Raw genomic sequence first — 19,884 nt, 5'->3', positions numbered from 1 at the left:
CACTTCCCCACCCGCCCTGGCCCAATCTGACGGGCAGAAATCTGCTGCCTGGGCACCACCCTGACCTCTCTTTTCCTCTTTCATTATCTGCTCCGGGCACCAGGGAGCCAGCACCAAAATTAAAACAATAACTAAGCCTGAAGTGGACCCAGCAGCCCCCACTCCCACCCCAAGGGAGGGGAGAAAAGCTACAAAAACACCTGGAGAGGAGAATAATCAATGGAAGGGGAGGGGGTGACCCACTCCCATGCCAGCCCCCCCTTAACCCTTTATCCCCTGCACAGTACCAGGACTCCCCCATTCCCTCCTTCCCACCCCATCCTATAACGAAGCAGCAGTTTTTGGCAGCTGCTCAGCCATTTGGGGCTTTGGGATTTGAACAAACAAACCTGGGTTGGTAAAGTCCCCCCAAGCTCATAGTCAAGGGCGAAGACCCGCGGAGGATGCCAGTGCTATCACAGCAGGAAGTTCCTCCTTGGGCAAATTCCTGGAGAACTGATCTGATGACTTAGGGCACTTAGTGACCTATACTACTTTATGAAGTACACCACCTTATTCCATCCCCACAACAACTCCACAAAGTAGGTATTGTTGTTGTTCATATTTTTCAGGCGATAAAACTGAGGCTACACAATTTAAATGACTTGCCTAAATTTGTATCGGTTAATAAGTGGCGGAATCCAGTTTCAAACTCAAACTCGGGACTTTTCACAGCCTACGGTTAACCACCTTGCAGAACTGTCCGCACACATCTCTCCTACATGTTCCTGAAGTCTGATTCAACAAGTAGACCCAGATCAGGGATCTTGTGGCCCTCAGTCTCCCAGGCTCTAGAATGGGCCTGCAGTGACCTCTCATCTCACCTCAGAACTGTCTGAAAGGAAGGGAGATGGGCCGAAGCAGGGCCCAGTTCTAATCCTGCTGAGGCCAGCAGAGGGGGCTGCTGCAGCTGAGGTCAAGCGGCGGGAGAGGGAAGCCGAGTGATGGGCCTGGCCCAGAAAAACGAAGGTGTTGATTATCCTGTGGCAGTCAGCTGGTCTCCCCATACAGCCCCCCCCCCCCCCCCCCCCCCCACGGCTGTGGGTAAGCAGCTCCTGCAGGGGGCGCCCTTCCAGGGAGAAGGGCAGAGTTAGCACTCTCTGCTACCCCATTGGCCCCACATCAGGATTCCCATATCTTCCAGCAGGGCCTGTGCTCGCTCCCACCCCAGCCCCTCTCCAGCCTCTCAGGGTCTTCTACTAATCACCCCATTGTGCTGAATTCTGCTGGCACAAGAGCGGGGCTTTTCCAAAGGCACTGTACTAGAAACCCGAAGGAGAGACTAGAAAAGCCGACACTTGGGTTCTTGAGTCCAGGCATTGTTCTAAGGGCCTTGCCTAAAATTTGCACAACAATTCTAAGAGGCAGGTCCCCTAATCAAGAGATGGAGAGGAGAACCTGAGAACTCACAAGCTGAAGCTGGTAAATGGCACAGCTGGGATCTGAATCCAGGCAGTCTGCCCTTATGCAGCACTGCTTTTCCCAAAATGAAAGAAGAAAGTAAAGAAAAAAAAGAAAATAAAAGAGAAAAAGAGAGAGAAAGGAAGAACATTAAAGTCTTCAAACTCTTAATTTTTTAAATGTTTGTTTTTATTTTTAATTTTTTTATTATAGTTAATATTTATTTTTTTAAAGAGAGCATGAGTGGGGGGGTGGGCAGAGAGAGAGAGAGAGAGACAGACAGACAGACAATGTGAAGCAGGCTCCAGGCTCTGAGCTGCCGGCACAGAGCCCAATGCAGGGCTCGAACTCATGACCTGAGCTGAAGTCAGATGCTTAACCATCTGAGCCACCCAGGTGCCTCAAAAGTTTCCAAACTCTTTCAAATTCTTTATTCTGCTTTAAACTGTAAGCTCCCTAAGGGTATTCTCACCCATTGTTTCATTCCTATAGGATAAGACAGAATAAGACATCCATAAGTGTGCACCAAATTTTAAGATCACTAAAGGCCACAGAGGACTGCCTGTCACACCCTAAGGGCACAGACAACATGACACTTCCCCTTGCCTCAACTTTGGCTGGTTAGGGTGCTAGACCCAGCCATATCGACTCCTGGACCAAGGTAGGTTCAGCTGATACAGGAGCCACACCTGATGAGGTCCTCAGGCCTTTCCAGAACTCTTCCCATCTTCTCACTGGTCTCTCCTGACCCTACAGTTACTGACCCAGCCTTGGCTTCTCAGCTAGTCCATATAGCAGCCCCAAATTCCTGCCTGTACCTCCCTCCAAAGACCAGTCAGCCTTCAAGTGGGCCCCTCATGACCCTGCCCTTCAGAAGCCCCGGCCTCGCCAACGCAATTCTCTGCTTGTTATCCTAGAGCATACTGGTGGTTAAGGCTGCCCTTTGCTTACCCCTCAGCTCAGGTCCCTCACCACACAGACTGGGTTTAAGTTGTCCTGAGGCCAGAAGCTCTGGACCCAGGAGCCCCTCGGCTGCACACCTGCCCCCTGCCCACAGCTGACCAAAGACTTTCCTTGGCCACTCCTTCACCACAATCCCTCTGTTGCTCTGTTCCTGATGCGAGAGTTTCCTCCAAATCCCCACACTGCCTCCTGTGACCCACTTAGAATCCTAACTCTCCAGACTTAAAATAGAAAACACTCAACACAAGCTTTTACACTTCCCGCTACCAGCTGAATAAAGGTTGCGTCTTTAGCAAAAACGAAATAACCGCCTACTACTACTAATAGTTGCCCACCAATGCAGAGTGGGTGGCTGGCCATTCATTTGGTCAGCTCTTCCCAGCCCACTTTCTACTTGTCCCCAGGCTGTGTAAGTGCAAGCGGGTCTCTCCTGGTGTTGGTCAGGAGCGTGGCAGTTGGCTGTGAACAGTGTGTTCCGTGTGTTTTCCCCTCCTTAGGAAAAACTCCAAAGCGACTGCTTGCCCTGGCCTCGTCTGTAATCTGGGGCATTGATCTGGGCCCATTGATAGCTGATTGTTTTCACACGTGACTCGGTCGCATTCCTGTAATCTCCAGCCTTCTGCTCAGTTTGCATGACAAGAAGCGGCCTCCGTGGGGAGAGGTCGCTCACCTCTGACCAGGATATAATTGGAAAAAGAAGGTCATTGCTGCCTTTGCTTCTGGAGCAGATCAGCTTCGTTCCATTTGTGTCATGAGCTCTCGCCAGCACACACTCTCAGTGACATGGAGACAATGGCTGTGCCCCAACAATGGGGCCCACAGAGATGTGCTCAACATGACACAAACACACCATGGGGACCCACACTGGCTCTCATCAGGACAGGCATGTACTACACGTGCACACAATAGGTGCTCTCAACAAACGTTGGTAACCCCAAAGACACACAGGCCAGCTCGTGTGACTTCCACATACAGAGGACGCACAAAGAGACTCACAAAACAAAGCTTGCCCAAAGACACAGGTTCCCAATGACGTACACATTGTGGCACAGACATTGCCACAAGGGCAAAAAAAAAAAAAAAAAAAAAGGCAAACAAAAAAAAATCCCCAGGCTGAGCTACCACACCTAGCATGAAAAAATAATGCGAGAGTAATACCTTTCTTCAAGCTGTGCCCATGTAGGAATATATCAGAATTACCTGAGGTGCTTTGACAAAACCCGTGTTTCCACAATCCCTTCCAGCCCCTATACACTTCTTACAATATGAGTGCATGTGGCTAGACACGTTTATGTTGAAAAGCTCCCTCAAGTAATTCTGATATGCCCCCAGGTTGAGAACCATTGAACTGACACCACCAATCTCCCCTTCGTGCCAGAATTCATTGGCAGGGGTGTTGGGCTGTCTTTTATTTTCTCATTCAGTTTGGGAAAGGGCAGGCAGGAGCTGAGAAAAGGATCTGTCTGTGGCCAAGAGATTAGGGGTCAGACAATGGCCAGGAACCGAAAGAGTTAAAACTGGGCATTGATCCCGCAGCGACCTTGGCTGGCCTCGTTAACCCCCCTCACTAGGACTGTCCCGGAGACTCGCCTGCGCTCTGCCAGCAGGATGCAAAGGCCCAAATCCCACACCGCCTCCGAAGCCGCAGCTGCCGCAGACTTGGCAATTTTGGGGGACACTGGCTAACCCCAGGCCTGGTGATCCAGCCCCTGGGCCACTTCCCCATGCAGGGTCCCAGGGTGCCAGAGTCAACACTTATGAAAGCCCGAAGGTTGCTTCTATTCGGGTTGGGGGCAGGGGGCGAGATGCCCTACCCCCACCCCTGTCACGCGGGGAGCTCTCGGGAGAGGGCAAAGGGCACCGCGCAGGGACCAGGCGTCGGTCACTTGAGCCCCAGCTTGCAGGCGCGTAGATCCGCCGGGACAGCACAGGGTCGCGCCGCCCCCTGGCGGTTCAATAGCAGAGTTGAGGCAATAGGGGCGGGCGGCTGCGTGGTCTCCTTGCTCCAGGACAGGTTCCTCCTTCCAGCGTTGGGGAGTGGGGGGACGCGGGAAGGGAAGGGTGTTGAAGACACCCCCCCCGAAGACTGTCCTGTTCTGTCCCTTCCCTTCCGTTCTCCCTCTGTCCCTTTCTCCGTTTTTTCTCTCTTCCTCCTCCCCGCATCTCTCCCACTCTTTCTGCCCTCCCCTCTCCCCGTGTCCTCACTCCCTCTCCTACCCCCGCTTCCTTTCTCTCGTCCTTAGCCCACCCCCTCTGGCCCCCGCGGGGCAGCGCCTCGGTGCGCCCGCTTGGCAGTTAGCCCATTAGATCTCGTACTATTGATCCGCTTCTGAGCTGAAGCTGACAGCCCCCCTTCCCGGTCTCCCCATGTCCCCATTCCCGGCGGTCCCCCCCATCTCCAGGCAGTCCCAGCCCTGCGCCTCCCCCCACCCCCAACTCAGGCCGCGCCGAAGTCTCGCCCTCACGAAGGACAAGAACAAATGTAATTAAAGCGACCGGCAAGGGGGGGTGCGCCCCTACCAGCACCAGTGCGAGCCAGGGTCCCAGCGGCCCGCCCTCCGCCGCCACCTCCCTCCCCCCCCCGCCCCTGCACTCCCCGCCCCCCCCTCCCGGAGCGGGAGCATTTGGGTTGAGCTGCGCCTGTCCTATAAATCCACATATAATTCTCGCCTTTCCTGTTCAGCTAAGGAAAATAAACGTGTAAGGCTGTTTCTGGGAGCCCAGCTCAGGGACCGCTCTAAATTCTCCTCTTATTGAGTCCGGGCTGGAAATCATTCAGCTCGGCGGCGCGCCACCCTCCCCCCAACCCTGCCCGCGCCCGCGCTCGCCGCGCACACGCACGCGCGCACACGCAAGGCAGGAGCCGGGTATATAAATATCTCCAGCTCTCCCCATAGCCGGGCAGATTTATTCCGCTGCCAAGCCTGCAGAAAATTGACTTGTTCATGGAGGCGGCTATTGACACATCACCGGGGGGAGGGTTAGGGGAGAAAGCAGTGGAGCCGGCGCCCCTCCATTATACGTTAATGTAATCAGCAGTGTGCGAAATGACTGCGCGGAAAATAGCATCACTGACATTTATATTAGAGGATATTGATGGCAGGAGCTGTGACCGCATCACTCTGCCTCCCGTTTCCACGGATTGACACAGGAGCCTCTTGTTGGCTCTATCCACGCTCGCCTCCCCTCCCCCTCTCCCCCTCCCGCCCTCTCTCCCTCTCTCCACCCACTCTATGTCTCTCCAGCTCTCCCCCTCTGCTCGCCTCACCCCCACCCCTCCTATTTACTCTTTCAGTCATTCATTTTCCAAATAATTCTGAGCACCTACTGGGTGCCGCGTGCAAGGGTCTCCCCTGCATGCCTCTCTCTCTCGGTTTCTCCCTCTCCTTCTCCCCCACCGTGCCCTTGCCCTCTTGCTCCCTCCTCCCCAGCTCTGCCTCCCCCTCCCCCTTTCCTTGGCTGGGTGGCTGGACCACGGCTGTCACAGCAGATAGATAATTGAAAAATGGGCCTCACCTTTGCAGCCAGCAGGAGTGGTTCAGGCAGTTACTGCCAGGGTTACCTACTCTATCTCAGGCCCAGGCTCCAAAAGAGATTCTGAGGAAATTGGATTTTACATGGATGTTTTATTCGGGCAGAGGCTTTAGTGTATATAAGTACAGGCGAGGAGGCCTTGGCGGCAAGGATGAGTGAGGCGAGACAATCCCGCCTGGGGCCTGCGGGCGGGCCATGTGCTCAGCTCTGGGGCCCAGACCTGGACAGCAGTGCATTTCCCCTTCATCATCTGGGACTAAAAGAGGTTAATGCCTCTGTACAGTTTCTCAAAACCTGCCTTGGGAATAAAAAAGTGTGTGATTGTTGGTAGGACTGTATACTGAGAAAAGAAGGAAATATACTGGAGAAGTTTGAGGACTGATTCAGTATTTATCGAACCTTAACTTGTGAGGCTTTGTGTTTGGGTACAGGAGTAAGTGAGACATGACTGCTGTTTTCAAGGACAGCTGGGAGAATAAGAGCCTTGGCTTTCAGGTTAGGAGCAAAGAATAGGAAAGGTGAGAAAGCGGATGCTGAGATCATTTCCCTAGGGTCTGACATCCGGGAGGTCGGAGGAAGCAGCAGAAGGGCAATTGTTCAGGTTGTAGGGATGAGGGGCCTACCAAGCCTTCAGTCTCCCCTTCCTGGGCCTGGTTAGCAGAGAACATCCAGGAAGAGTTAGATCGTTGTGGCCACCGAATCTGCAGGCAACTTCCCGTCCAAGGTGTTGCAGTGAATCCTGGTGAAAGTCTCTGAGGGCTAGAATTATGGGGCATTAATGATCAAGGTAAGGCCTTCCAGAGAGACAAGGTGTGAAGAGGGCCTGGATGAGGAGCCCTTTAGGGGAGGCCTAAGTTGAAGGTACATGGGCAAGTGAAGGGCATCAGAAGGCCAGGGAGGTGGGATTTGGGTGTGGGAAGGAGGGAGTAGGTGCCCTAGGACAAAGAATCGTCCTGTGTTTAAATGGCCCCGTCCTCACAGAAAAGGATTCATTTCTTGGAAGGAGAGTTCTGCAGGAGCCGTCCCGTGACTGAAGAGCTGGTATTAATGTGGGTAACCAGACTCAGAGCTCACGGAAGGGACAAGGCTCCTGAACTCTGAGCAGAGACAACAGCTGCCTGATTCTAGCCACATCATTGAAAGCTGGACCAGTCCTCCCCCAGATTCCAAAGCCCTCTTGTCCTCTGCCACATTGTTCTACTGTTACATCATCAGCCTGCGGGGGCAGGACAGGTGCTGGGTAGATCATGGCCGTCACTCCAGCTGCCCCGTGCACATCTCAGGCACTCCCAGATGGCATCTAGGAGCTCTAATCCAGCTGTAGGATGGGAGCGTTCTGAGGTAACCGGACCCCCTGCCTGATCTCCATCAGCATCTTCCCTCTCTCTCTTGTAGATTACATTCACCCTGACAGCCCACTGAGGACGGAGGCCCTTCCCAGCTACCGGGGAGCCAGACCACTCCCACTTGCCTTAGTTACCGTTGCCTCCTCCTCACCTCTGCCCTCAGTGAGCCACAGGGACTTGCGTCCTCACTTTCTGCCCCCCAAACTCTGTTCCTGGAATTGTCTTCCCTTCCTTGTGACCCATTTTACATTTGGACCCTGGGGTTCTGGTCTCACTCCACTTCCTAGTCTAGGAACCCTTGAATAGGCTGTCAAGAAGGACATGAGTGTGTGTGTATGTGTGTGTGCACCTGTGCTCACGTGGGCATTGCATGCCCAGGGCACAGGGGACACTGTTCATGAAGCAGGACTTGGTCCCACTTTGTCTTCTAAATTAGGAAATTGAGAAAAATAATAAATTGGGATATTGACATCCGAAAAAAAAATGAGGGGGTGCCTGGGTGGCTCAGTCGGTTAAGTGTCCGACTTCGGCTCAGGTCATGATCTCGCAGTGCGTGAGTTCGAGCCCTGCGTCGGGCTCTGTGCTACCAGCTCAGAGCCTGGTGGCTGCTTTGGATTCTGTGTCTCCCTCTCTCTCTGCCCCTCCCCAACTCGTGCTTGGTCTCTGTCTCTGTCTCTCTCTCTCTCTTTCAAAAAAAATAAATATTAAACATTTTTTTAAAGGAAAAACATGAAAGAGCAGCCAGGGAAGTGACTTCCCACAATGGGAAGGCTGCCTCTCACTCTTCCAGCTCTCACTTCAAGGTGGGTTCCTGGAAAATCATTCTAGGAGCATCTGCCCAGTGGGCCATCAGAGAGGACCCAGGGAAAGGGAGGGGTTGAAGGTGCTAGAAACAGAGCTATGTATGGTTCAATCGTTTGTTATGATTCAGAGCCTGTTCTTTCCTCTCCCTTCATGAGAAGCCAGCTGGAGGTAGGGCTCCAAAGAGAATGGACCTTTTAAAGATAGAAAGCCTGGCTGGCTCAGTCTGTAGAGCATGCAATTCTTGGTCTCAGGGTTGTGAGTTCAAGCCCCACATTGGGCATAGAGGGGCTTAAAAAAAAACTTAAAAAAAAAAAAAAAAGAAAGAAAGCCTGTTTCTGAGGAGCAAAGGGGGCCAGTAGGAGCTGGAAGTTGGATGCCCGGCTGAAGAAGCCAGGCCTTGCAAAGGTACATTTCCAGTCTTAGCAACAAAGCCAATGTTAGCTGTGTGGCTGTGGTGAGCATCACCTGACCTCTCCAAGATTCAGATCCCTCATGTGTAGAATGAAAAAAATGAAGGTATCTTTCAGCTCTAATTTCTGTGATTCTTTTTTTAATTAAGTTTTGATTTTAACTCCAGTATACTTAACATACAGTGTTATATTAGTTTCAGGTGTATAATATAGTAATTCTGCACTTCCGTACATCACCCAGTGTTCATCACAGCAAGTGCCCTCTTTAAACCCCATCACCTGTTTCATTCCCCGCCCCCCACCATCACGCTGTTCTCTATAGTTATGTGTCTGTTTCTCGATTTGTCTCTGTCTCCTTTTTTTTGTTATCCCTTTGCTCATTTGTTTTGTTTCTTAAATTCCACCTAAGAGTGACATCATATGGTATTTGTCTTTCTCTGACTGACTTGTCTCACTTAGCATTATACTCTCTAGCCCCATCCGTGTCATTGCAAATCGCAACATTTCATTCTTTTTCATGGCTAATTTCTATGATTCTAAAGTGGCGAGAGAATATATTCAGAGAGCCCAACCTGGGATGAAAGCAGCAATTCCGGGGTTGAAGATCCGGCATCTTCCAAGAAGGAGGAATAGATAATTGTGGGGCCGGTGGGGCCTGCTGTTACCCTGAGGACTCTTGGAGGCTGGGAACCTGCTGGGCCCGGGACAAGTACAGAGCGGGAAAGCAGCCCGGCCCTGGGGCAGAGAGAAGGCAGGGGTAGATCCAAAAAGCAGTGCCCCCCACATTGTCTCAAGCCCAGAGGCTAATTCTACTCAGAATTTAGCTTGCGTGGCTCAGAGGTGTTGGGGAGAAAATCCAAGTGGCCACGAAGCTGTTGGTCAATTGAAATGACAGGAAGACTGCGCTTGTGAGTGTTCTAGAATGGGTGTTTAGTGAGGGCCTTGGCTTGGTGTCTCCAGAGTTGCTTAGCAGAGTTTTCTAGTTAGATGTTAGCATCACCTTGGCTCTTAGGATGGAGAAGGGATCAAGGCACCCCTAGTGAGTGGCAACAGCAGGACCTCCTTCAGACTCGCTGCAGGAACGAGGGGCACTGTGAGAAGCAGCTGGGGGAAGCAGTCAGGGGTCCCGTTCTAACGGAGACGCCACTCCCCTTCCCATCTTGACTCTGAAGAAACAAGGCAGGTGACCAGCGAGGCCTTGCAGCAGAAAGCTGCCTGGGAGGGTAAACCTCAGAGGGAAAAGACTAGAAGCCCAGAGCACAGGCAGCTGGAAGCCAATGGGCAAGGGAGGAAAGGGGAGGAGAAGGGAGGGAAGATATCCCTTTCCACGGATGTGCCTTGGCGCCTGCCCAGGCAAGAGGGGGCAGATGTCCTGTCTTGTCCCAAGCCCCTGCATTTGCCACCTTGTTTACCTCGTGCCTATTTATAGTTGCAGGCTCCAAGCCTGGCATGGGGCTCTGCGATTTATATGACTATAAACCTCCAAAGGGCACTGAGAGCTGGCAGGGCATGGATAAAGATGGGGGCAGGCCTCTCAAGGTCAAAATGGCCATCCTCCCTTGCCTGTTGACCTTATACCCCACTAAAGAGCAAGAAGTCATAAGGCCAGGCTCAGGCAAAGAAGAGATGAGTGGGAAGCCACAGTTACCTCTTTGAGTCTTCCTACCCTAAGCTTGTCCAGTTTAGGCTTTGGAACAAATTCGAGAGGACCTGTTTTGTTTTGTTTTGTTTTCATTTCCCTTTTGGATAGGGTAGGGAAGCTCCATGTGGGAGGGTGGGTGGATCTCTTCGGAGAGTGTTTGAATTTGGAGAGAGTGAGTTAATCTAGAAAGGAGATCTGCAGCCCAGCTCCCACCTGCCCATCCACTTAGCAGAAGGGAAAAAAGAATCTGGACCCTGCTTGCCTTCTGGGGTGCCTTTGGAAGCCTGAGCTGGCCCACCTCTCACTAAGGCCGGGGTATGCTGGGGTACCTGGTGCCAGAGCCCCCAGTCACCATGGGATCCTGCTAGAGCAGTGCATTTCCCAAATCCTTCCCTTCAGGGGCACCCTCCTCTGCCTCTGGCTAACCCTCTACTTCATGGCCCTCTCCACTGCCTCTTGCCCTCCAGCCCCCCATGTGTTCCCAGCCCACTTCTCCCCCAAAAGTGCCCTACACCGTGCCTGCTATCCCTGCTTCTTCTGCCGACTCTCCCAGGTCTCCTGCTGTAAACTTACCCCCCGCCCCCAACCCTCTGCACTGGTCCCAACCCCATGATTTGTCACCTGAGCATTAAGGCTGGACAGAGCTCAGTTCTGTGTGTGTGTATGTGTGTGTGTGTGTGTGTGTGTGTGTGTGTAAGAATGTGCTGGGTAGGTGGAGAGTCACATGTCATAGGCCAAATGTGCGTGAACATGAAGGAGAGGAGAAACCCAGAATGACCTTCTCCTTGACTGCTTTGTTTATGTCTCATCAATCTCTAGTCTGCTGGATTAAACCCAAGGGCTGGCAGAGGGGAAGTGTCTCTTAGAGTCAATGTGGCCCCTTGGCCATTTCTGGGCCTCCTTTGACCCTCCCTTGCCCGTCACCACCATGGGCCTTAGCCCCCTCAGGAGTGGACTAAATGTGGTGGGGGACAGGCAGAGCTGGGGCTGCCCAGCTGAGGCCAGTCCTCTAGTGGGGGGAGGGGCACTGGAGGACATTGAACTGTCAGTCAGTATATACTCCTGCCTGGGCTGGGGCTTTGTTTTGGCCTTAGAGATGGGTTAGGCTCTGGGTAAAGTAATATTCCAGGGAGACTAGGAGGTCCCAGGGGGATGGGCCTGTTCTCAGGTTCACTCCTCCCTTCCCCCTTCCCAGCCCAGCACACAGGAGTGGGAAGGCAAATGAGGGAGTCAAATCAAAGCCTTTTCCTTCTCTCAGGAGGGGAGACAGGAAATGGAGAAGATTCCGGAGTCCAGAGAGTCCCTTTCAGTCACTTACTAGTCCACTTGTTACCCAGTGCCTTCTACGGGATGAGGGTTGGGGATCTGGCAAACATAGGTCTGGTATGAGGAGACGGGGTCTGAGGACCTGGGGAGACATCAGGGACCTGGGTAGGGGTAGGGTGCAGTGGAGAGGAACCCAGAGGACCTGCACAGGGCTGGGAGGACAGAGCTTGCCCTCTTGCCCTCCCCCAGAGGGAGGCAGCAGAGGACCATGGGAATTGCCCCATCCACTTTCCTTTGTGCCCACTGTCCACCATGGAACCCATAGCAAGGGACTCTCCTGGTTTGAAGGTTTCGCACCTCCAGCCCCTGCCCCTCTGCTGGAGAGAGAAGGGGGAAGTCAGCCTGTTCTCGACCCCCATAAGCCCCTCTATTCATTCCTAAGCAGAGGCTCCTCTCCTTCATGCTTGGAGCTTGGAAACATAATTTTGTCCATTCCATCTCCTTACATTCCTCACCCTCAACCTCCCCAATTCCCGATCTCCCACATCCCCTTGGGGGCCATGACACAGCCCTGAGTCACCACCCTGAAGAGGCCCATTCTATCTTGGGGAGATGCTCTGTGCCTGCTGGGCCATGACCATGACAACTAGACATAGTTTGCATCTGATTCCCAATCTTCCCTAGGGAGTTTTGAATGATGGTCACGCCCACATACTCCTGATGTCTCTTTTCTCCTACCCCCATTTAGGCACTCACCAGGCCTACTTATGTGGGTATGAGGACCAGATCTGGATATAGAGAGGCACTGAAAGACAGTTCTCATGCTGCAGGTCAGGCTGGCATGCGGGCGGTGGCTGGGTGGAGCTCTGAGATGTGGCCTTGAGTGAGATAAGAAACCAATGCCTCCAAGCCTAGAAACCTTCCCCCCACCCCCACTAGTATGGCATCTCCATGGTCGCTCAGCCTGGCTGGAGAAGAAGGTGGGGGTGGGGAGCAGCAGGGAGCACAGGCAGGCGGGGAAGGAGAATAGTAGGGGAGAGGGGAGGGCACCGGTCAAGGAACTAACATCTCAGTTGCTGGCAGCTCAAAGTTAGGAAACTAGAAGGAAACCAGAAGCTTCAAAGTTAGACCCTGGGCAGAGACAGCATTCCTGGGTGGCCACCTGGGCATGAGGTGGAGGGAGCTAGGGACAGAATAGCCTTAATTTGAGGACGATCTCCAAAAGGAAGGTAAGAGGTAAGAGCAACCAGGTTTTTTGAGAAAAAGAGGGCCAAGGAGTCCCTTTTTTTAAAAAAAATTTATTTATTTTTGAAAGAGAGAGAGAGAGAGAGAGAATGAATGGGGGAGGGGCAGAGAGAGAGGGAGACACAGACTCTGAGTCGGACTCCAGGCTCTGAGCTGTCAACACAGAGCCCAACGTGGGGCTCGAACTCACGAACTGTGAGATCATGACCTGAGCTGAAGTCGGATGCTTAACTGACTGAGACACCCAGGCGCCCCTAAGGAGTTCCTTTTGAACCCTTATCAAGGTATGAGTGGCTGAGAGAACTGAACCCTGGGAAGCAGAGCTGGGATCTCGACGGAAAGGAGCCCACGTGTTAGTAATCAGCATAGCTACAGAGAAGGAGCGTGGCGGAGTGGCAGGATGGCACTTATCTCTCTTATCCAGTCTCCTGCTATTGGTGTCAAGAAGCCTGGTCTCAGAGCATCCAAGATGTAAGGCAACAGGCACCTTACAGGTCATCTAGCCTAGCACCCATTTTACAGATAGGAAAAGAGAGGCACAGAAGGGAAGGGTGGCAGTCGGTCCCACCGCTTAGCCATCCACCAGCCTAGTTTGCAGACCCCACATTAGCCTCATCCTGTGGAACTCCAGGCTTATCTGCCTGCCCCAAAGATTTGTTCCCAGATTAAGTTATCCCTCCTCCATCTGCCCTATTGATGCTCTATGTTTACATCCCTCCAGATCTGCCTGCCTGAGGAGCCCTGGTTAGAAAACCTCCCTTTTCGTTTCCTAGTCCAGATTGGGGCTTCTTAGAGGCTCCCTTTGCAACCTGGGATGTCACCGTCTTTCTGTTAAAATGTCTCTCCCACTCTGCCTTGGCCTCTCCCTCTTTCTCTCTTCTTCAGCTTTCCTCCCTCCCTCCTCTCGCCAACCCCTCCTCTAGATAGAGCCCCTGAACTGCCAAGATGAATCTCTGAAGCTTACGGTTCTGGCCTGTTCCTGGTAACTGAGCTGTGCTCTCTAGAAGTGATGGGGGAGGGAGGCAGTGGCGGCCTGGGGTCTGGTCCTCCTCCCACTTGCCTAGAGCCCCCATCCCCACCACTGTGATCCGGCAGAGGGGGTGAAGAGGGGAGAGGTGGTAATGCTTTCTCTTCTCAGCCCGCCTTCTCCAACTCTCTGTCTCCCTGGCTTCCCCTCCCTGCTTCATCTCCAGCACAAATCACATGGTGACAGCCCCATCCAACCTTTGGGGAAGGGTTTGTAAATGTGTCTTCCTTAGCTCTGATCTCCAAATTGTTCCTTTTATTGCATTTGTCACGGTGAAGATTAAAGTCCCTGGGTGGCCTGCACCACAAATCACAGTGTGCTCTCAAGAAGCGGCTGCAGGTTGGGAACTGATGGAGGGGTCCAGGCCCCGCCCACACTCCCAAGCACACAGTGCCATCCGTAATGTGGACTTGTACCTGGGAACAGGAAGATGGGCCGCTGCTGTTGTCATTCTGAGCTGTTGGCTCTATTTATAGCACAGTTTGTGACCTCTTCCTCGAGGCTGTCTTCCAGGCTTACTCTGCCCGTTCCACAGTGGGTATCACTATCTCTGTGGGTCTGTCTTCTCCATGAGATGAGAGAGAAAGCTGTGTTCACATATGCCTCTGTATCTCTGGCCATATCAATCTCTAGATCTTCTCCTGGAAACACTCCGAATGGGTCAAGGGCAACTCGAGCCCAAAGCCCCCAAGGAACCCATGTCCAGGATGCAGAAAAATAGCTGATCCTACCTTGCCTGGCACCTCCAGACCCTGACTTTCCTTCTCATCCTGCCACACAACTGGGTGCAGAAGCGGCACAGCTGAGGGACCAAGAAGACAAAAGCCCCTTGTACACACGCACAGAAAAACAGTTCCTTTCCTGCCCCCTTATGAGGTAGGCTTCCTGCCTGTCCCTCATGCACATTCATAACATTCAAATTTATGCCGTAATCTCCGCCGCTCCATATGTATGAGCCTTTGATGGGTGTTTGGGTTTATGGGATGCACCCAGCCCTCCGTTCCCTCGCCCGCCCACCGCCTCCAACCACTGCAAAGACGCTCGTACATAATTGACATCGGCAGATTCTTTCATTATACAAGATTTAGCATCTGCTCGGGGATTGCTCGCTCCTCACTCACTATAGATGACTTTTCCCCGAGTTTCCTATTATCAATTCAAATTAGCCCCATTTCCCCACCCGACCAGCGCAGCATTTACACTTGACAGTGAGGAAACAGCAAGGCTGTAATGGGCTCCTCAATTATTTAGGCCCAGTTAGGCCAGGACCCAGAAGGCCTCAACAAGGGGGTGTGCTGAGGTGAGGTCATCACAGAGGGGAGGAGAGGGTCTCCACCATTTGGTCCGTTTGACCTTCTCATAGCCCCGCACTCTCGCTTTCCATACTGGGGAGTCCTTCCTCTCCCATCCGGGTCTCTAAGGGGTAGGACAGGACCCTGGCTGCCTCCACCCTCAGCAGCAGCTCCTCTCTCCGCCCCCCGCCCCCCCCCCATCTTGTCTTTGCTCCATATGAATACCAATGAGCTACCAGCAGAAACAGAAGAGGTCATTGGCACCAGCCAGCAGCCAGGCTGGCCCCCTCCCCTTAAGATGTCTATCTTAAAGCGCATCTCTGTGAAGATTCAAGGTAGTAGGCTAGGATTTAGAGAGCGTGGCAGAGAAAGACCGAGACAGACACCAGTGAGAGAGACCAGATTCATGCTATGGAGCCCTAGGAAGAGAAACTCAGACTCAGAAACGGGGATCCGTGAGAGCGTGAGGGGGGCCAAGAGACATGCTGTTTGGGAGAAGTCACAGAGAAGAAAAAGGCTCGGGCAAGGCCCTTTCTCAGACCAAACTGGCTGTGCAGAACTGTAATGAGGTCAGTGCTGCCCCGTTTCTGGTCTGACTAGCCCAGGCCCAGCCTCCTGTAATAACTCTCGGGCCCAGTGGCTATTCAGGAGTCACGGGGTCCTCTGAGCCCACTAAATGGCCCAAGTCCACGTCAGCATGGAGGGCCTCAGCCCTCATTCTAGTCATCCCACTGCCATCTCAAGTGGGCTCCTCCCACACCCCTCCTGTGCTGGGGGGGTCACCCCTCCCTTATTCTCTCTAGCCCCCAGCCCCTCCCTTTCCCCAAGCCCAGATCAATTTGCAAGGGCTATGATGAGGGAGGCAACAGGCAGGGATCTGAGAGGCTCTGGGATTAGAGGTGTCTTTCCCATGCTCGGCTTCTCCAGAATCAAAGAATTCCACTGTCTGATTGGATTTACCCTAAGTCACAGGCGTGTGGGACCTTCTTTCCCTCAGCAACAGCTGGAAACAGCCCTAAATATGATTAATTAACGCTGTAAAAAGCCCTGGACACAATTAAGATTTATGTGTGTGCCTGAATACGTGCACACATGCGTGTGTGTGTGTGTGTGTGTTGGTAGGAGACGGGAGTGGGGGGGAGACGGGTGGATTACCAGCTACCTACAGGCCCTCCAGGGGAGTGGAGTGATATATCCTCAGAGACATTCCTTCAATATCCATCCCAAGCAGGGGTCATGTTATCCAGCCTCCAGCTTTTGAGCAGATTAGCCCCTTCCTCTGTCCAGGGGCACTGGGTGATTTTCTGCTCTCTCTTCCCTGATAAAGCAAGGTCGGGGGGTGGGGGCGGGGGGGAGTGTTCTGGGGCAGGTGCCTTATCTCTTCTCCCTACACCATAAGAAAAGTGTTCTCTCTCAACCTCAATTCCTCTTGCTGGGTCATTCTAGGGATCAGAGACCTATGCACAATCCCCCAACACAGCTGCCTAGACACAAGTCCAAAGGGACATAAAATAGGAACCTCAGAGGAATCCGAATAAACAAGCCACCAGCCAAGCTTCCTGCCCTTGGAGATGTCTCACTTTCATCTTCAAAGACTCATGTCTCCAAGACAGGACAGAAATCATTTCTTTGGACTCCCCCTGCATCTCTAGGATGACAAAACCTCTTTGGAGTGGCCCTCTCCTGACATCTGTGTGATTTGGGTGGTCGTTCCCCATGGTGTGGACACCCTATCTTTGATAAGACGCTTGTGATGATCAATGTTATATATAATTCTGAAACAGAGGGAACAGGAACACAGACAATTCCAAACAGCAAGTTATCTGAAAAATCAGTCCTCGGGAATCGTTGAAAGAAGACTGGATTTTAATTTCTTTTATTTATCACAAATGATTGATCTACTTCTGTTTTGCTGAGATGAGTAGGCCCAAGAAGAGGTTACCTAGATTCGAGCACTGATGGCCAAAGATGGAATGGACCAGAAGGAGCGTGGAAAAGCTCCAGACACTGCATCCCCTCCCAGGATCATTCTGGGGTCAGTGGCCTGAGTGCCTAAGGCCGCTTCTGCGGCTCAGTCCGCATCAAGGGTGAGGACTGCCTGGAGGATCCTTGGGAGAGGGCCATCATATATCCTGGTGGAGTCCATAACAAACACAGCCTTAAGCCACTAGGACTGGAGTTCAACTTCCTGATATCAAGGCCAGGGAGCGTGGGAACTCCTTGTCAGTTTCCTGCCTTCACAGTACAGGCTTGTTGTGAGGATCAAACCGGGGGGGGGGGGGGGGGGGGGGGGGGGGGGGGGGGGGGGGGGGACATTCCAGAGACCCCAGATGCATGTGTGTTGGCTCTACCACATGGGTTAACTGTGCAGAGTGCCCCTCCCACCCCATTTCCAATCACACCCTTTGGGATCTACAGAGTACCACTTCCAGGGAGAGAGGAGGGGAGATGAGACGGTGTGAGCAGCAGCCCTAGGTCCCAGTGGGCAAATGAGGAGGAGGAGGGGGCAGAGAGGAAGGATGTTGGCAAGAGGTGGACAGGAAGCCAAGCTGGGGATGGGCAGCTCCTCTGTGAGTGTCCTTACGCTTTCTTACAGACCGTCTGCTTCTTTGGTGTCTGGTATTAGAGTATACACAGGTGACCTTGTGCAACTCTATAGGGCAATGTGTCCCTGCATGTGCTGTATCTCTACTCTGTGTCAATACTTGTGACCCTATAGCTAGGGATAGGTGTGTCACCAGAAAGATCAAGAAATTAGGGGATTACCCAAGAGACCAAACCAGGCAACCTGAGTCTTTGCTGAGCATAGTGTTTACAACAAGCAAACATGAAATGGAATGCCTTGAGGAGAGGCACGTACTTTTGAGAGAGGGCTGAAGACCCCACCACTCCCTGTTACCTTTCACTGGTTGCAGACTTACATAATCTGCCTGGCACTCCTTGAGTCTGTCACCTCCTGGGAGAGAAGGAGATGTGCTACTATTTGCCCATGAATTGGCTCCGAATTATTAGCTTCTTTCAGAGAGAAAGGCTGGGAATGGCCACCAGATTCTCTGAGACTGAGATGTACTGGGAACCACTTCCCTTTTATTTCTTCAGAGTCAGGAACACGTGTACTGAGGGAAGGAAAGTCCCATCCTCCTATGAGTGAGAGGAATGCGATCATACAGATGACACTGGTACCCAGTCCGCCTCCGTGGGACTCAGAACTTGACACACTGCCTCTTCCCCGTCAGTTCTGAGCTGAGGCTGAGATATGAGACAGACAGAGGGGGAACAGCGTAGAGACCCCAAGGGAGTTACTAATTTCCAGTTGGTGTACCCCAGACACGGGCTTCTGCCAGAGAATGGGGATGGAGAGAGGTTTGGCCTGATGAGATGGCTGTCAGGCAGACCGGTGGCTCAAACCAGTGGCCTCACAGATAGGCAGGCTCTCCTTCCTGTCCAGCATCTTATCACCACCCTGCCCCACCCTCCATCTTCCTGGGAGAAAGGAAGTCCTAAGGCACGTTTTTTCTTGAATTCGGAGCAGGTAGCTGGGAATGTGTGGGGCTGGATGTGGTGCTGGGGATCCCGCTTGCTCTTAGTCCCTGCTTCACTCCAGCAATCAGCTTTTCAGAAGTCTCAGTGGACCTGAGAGGGTCAGGCCCCTGAGGGCGACCATACATGATCAGGTCTATTCCTAGTACTTTACCATTCAGGCAGCAGCTTCTGGAGTAGAAAGTAAGCCATTCATTTGACTTCTAAGAAGCCTAGAATAGAGACAGGAAGGGAATAAAGGATGACTTAGAGGGAATACAAGAGTGTTAGTATTTTATAGTCATCGTTTATTGAATGTTTATTTTGTGCGAGGTAGTGCACTGAATATTTTACATACTAGGTCTCATTAATGGTTACAACCATTCTGTGAAGAACTTTCTGCTCAGATAAGATTGAAGGTCCGGGGTAAAAAACAGGTCTGAAGCCACACAGCTATTAAGTGGTGGATCTGGCTCTTTCCATCCAGGGGCACTGCCTCCTTCAGATTTAAAATCAATATAAAAACCTGAGGTCAATAGGGAAGGTGGGGGTAAGGCAGGTTACCAGATTCGGTGAATAAAAACACAGGATGCCGAGTTAAAGTTGAATCTCAGAAAAACAACAAAGTTGGTTTAATTATGTCCTATTTAGGACATGCTTATACTAAAAAGCTATTTGTTGTTTACCTGAAATTCAAATTTAACTGGATATCTGCATTTTATCTGGAAGATCTAGGGTGGGGCCCAGCCCTGCCCCATTTCACCCAGAAAGCCCTGAGGGAAACAGACCTCAAATAAAAGGCGGTCTCAGGCGGCACTGACACCTCTCCTCTCTCTCTAACCATGGCTGATGCCTCACAGAATGGCGCCGACTCCGTGTAGGGCGTCTGGGCACCTGACCGGCCCCCAGCTCTGGGGGAGATCACACCCACTCACCAATCTGTAGGGATGAGCCCCTTTTCATCCCAGCAATGGGCTGCTCCATAGGCAGTGGCGGCGGACACCACCTGGGGAGGGGGAGAGGCAAGGGGCGCCCAGCAGAGGTCCCTGAAAAAACAAAATTAAAACTTACAGGAGGAAAAAGTCAGGAAATTTGAGATGTCAAAAAAGCATCAAAGCAGTTATCATGGGGAAAATAAAAACTTGCTGACATTTATTGTAGGGCATAGTGCTGAATTATATAACGGGGGTAGGTGTGGGGGTGGAGGGGTCAACTGTCTAATCCGTTCAAGTTCTCTGACCTCTAGAGGGTGAGTCTAACTCGGGGCCGGCCTGGGAGGGGAGGTGGGGGGAGCTGCTCCTACTTCTCCCCTAGTCCCAAGGTCTCGAGCCCCGCTGTCGCCCCACCTCGCGGCCCTGGTCCTAGCCGAGCGCCCACGCGGGCTCGCGGTCCCGCT

The 19,884-nt window shown here is 52.5% G+C and overlaps 3 long non-coding RNA genes across 3 annotated transcripts; 1 reads left to right on the top strand and 2 right to left on the bottom strand.

The window, feature by feature from the left end:
* Positions 1-6,206: 6,206 nt before the first annotated feature.
* On the bottom strand, positions 6,207-7,050 carry LOC120243180. Its single transcript, XR_005531240.1, has 3 exons — positions 6,917-7,050; positions 6,561-6,696; positions 6,207-6,235 (listed from the first exon to the last, which is right to left on the bottom strand). It is a non-coding gene; the product is annotated as an uncharacterized LOC120243180 (long non-coding RNA).
* Positions 7,051-7,168: 118 nt separating this feature from the next.
* Positions 7,169-16,730, top strand: LOC120243188. Its single transcript, XR_005531242.1, has 2 exons — positions 7,169-7,278; positions 16,416-16,730. It is a non-coding gene; the product is annotated as an uncharacterized LOC120243188 (long non-coding RNA).
* A 546-nt stretch (positions 16,731-17,276) lies between these two features.
* On the bottom strand, positions 17,277-19,883 carry LOC120243187. Its single transcript, XR_005531241.1, has 3 exons — positions 19,835-19,883; positions 19,424-19,534; positions 17,277-18,721 (listed from the first exon to the last, which is right to left on the bottom strand). It is a non-coding gene; the product is annotated as an uncharacterized LOC120243187 (long non-coding RNA).
* Position 19,884: the final 1 nt, after the last annotated feature.

This window comes from Hyaena hyaena, unplaced genomic scaffold (genome assembly GCF_003009895.1).
Source record: "Hyaena hyaena isolate Hyena2069 unplaced genomic scaffold, ASM300989v1 scaffold_331, whole genome shotgun sequence".
In the NCBI taxonomy this organism is placed as follows: domain Eukaryota; kingdom Metazoa; phylum Chordata; class Mammalia; order Carnivora; family Hyaenidae; genus Hyaena; species Hyaena hyaena.
The sequence above is the reverse complement of the archived record's forward strand: the minus strand, read 5'-3'. Positions and strand labels throughout refer to the sequence as shown.